Source organism: Pollicipes pollicipes, unplaced genomic scaffold (assembly GCF_011947565.3).
Source record: "Pollicipes pollicipes isolate AB1234 unplaced genomic scaffold, Ppol_2.1 Scaffold_6686;HRSCAF=7923_pilon_pilon_pilon, whole genome shotgun sequence".
Classification (NCBI taxonomy): domain Eukaryota; kingdom Metazoa; phylum Arthropoda; class Thecostraca; order Pollicipedomorpha; family Pollicipedidae; genus Pollicipes; species Pollicipes pollicipes.
The window spans coordinates 9987280-9989100 of record NW_023596921.1 but is presented as its reverse complement, the minus strand read 5'-3'; positions in this window follow the sequence as shown (position 1 = coordinate 9989100).

Here is a 1821-nt window from a genome sequence, read left to right as displayed (position 1 = left end):
AGTGTTCCTAAAAACGTATCTTTTAAAAAACCAAAAAAGCTAGAGGTGCGTCTTTCGCATAAACACACACGCAATGACAAACACCAAAGCTCCACCATCATAGAGTCTGACTTACACTTACACAGAGCACTGCTGAAAATGTGAGCGTAATTACACCAAAGATAATGGCGTATTTGCAAAACAATATCAGTACGTCCGCCACCCTATGCGAGCTGTTTTTCGCACACCTCTGAAAATTTTGTTATCGTGGAAGTTCGATAACGACCTGGAATGCTTTGTTGTGCGCGTTGATTTGCCATTACCACATGCCTTTCTTTACGTAGAACATCACAAGTAACTGCCAGCATTCTCAGTATTTGCTTGAATTCTGAGGATTCAAACATTGTCTTTAGTATTAGCTTGCATTTGTTTGAGGTTGCGCACTGCCTTGCTGGAACCATCGTTGATTGCTTGCAATGCTCCCGTCTTTCCTGAGTGCAGTCAGTACTTTTTCATTACGATATATAGAAATAAGCTGACCTCCCGTCACATGCATATACGCTATGATGGACATCTGGACCGAAATTAGTGAGCACTGAAATCATGTGCCTTGGAATACACTGATTCCAAAAATGCGTATTTAACACACACTTTTCTCTGTCTTTATTTTACACTTACAGCCTGATGCATCCGGCATTGCCAGCAAACACTCCGACATGGCATACCGCTTGTAAGCCGTATTCACCGCCTCAATCTCGACCGAAGCTATCGTTACCACTGCATCCGCGGTCATTCGTAAGGAACGCCATGAAGCATTATTAAGTCTAAAAGTTGATTAATCGTGGGTATTGCATTGGAAGTGATAAAGTTTTGAGGTAGTTAAAGCTTTGATGAATCTTGTGTTGCCTTTGCACATGTTTTATCCATAACCAACGCGTAGAAATTGGCGATGAAAAGAACACCTGAATTTCTAAAGAAAACCTCCGCACGTTAAGATATTGAAGCAAGCATCATATGCGGTGAAATAAGCTCATTTAAAACTCGTATATATATATATATATATATATATATATATATATATATATATATATGTACGTGGCTGATATAACTGGTACTGGTATACTTTTAACTGAAAAAGATTGCTCTAACAACACAACTTTTCTATTAAGTAAACATGCTTCTCAATACGTCAATGATTGCGTCATCGTACTTCGCATAACACTGACTGGGAGCCAGTTGACGGCCATTGTATTTGTAAATGGTACTCACGAACGGAAGATACGAACGCCTCGGCAGCTACATTTGCTTTGGTCTTGATCGCCGCATGGACAATGTAATCGCAGAATATGAATGACGTTATTATGGTACCATAAATGTCTGGGAGCCTTGAAAGAACTTACACCAAATAGGTTGCACATCTTTGCGGGCGTGAAGCTCGGAAACAGAGGTTCGGGTCTTCTTGACAGTCACATGCCATTGAGCTATTTTTGTCTCAAGCCAGACTTGCGTCACCCAGAACGCCGTCTAGCGAAGGCTCAGAGGTAAAAAGTAAATGCTTTGCGTTTCCATAGACGAAACGTTATGCATGCATTTCACCTAGGCTCAGACATCCGCGACATTCGCACCCTCTGAGTGCTGGAAATGGATCAGAATGCATTTTGCATGCAATCGATGATAGTCTCACCATGTCGTTAGGGGACAGCATGAACTGCGATCGCTTTTCCGTCTTTGCAGTGTCTTCATGCATCTGCGCACCTTATTAACGCTCAACCGGGTGGCCGGTTGGATACCCTTCGCTCGGGTGGGGTCAGTTTGACCCCCCGAGATCTCAGAAACCAACAG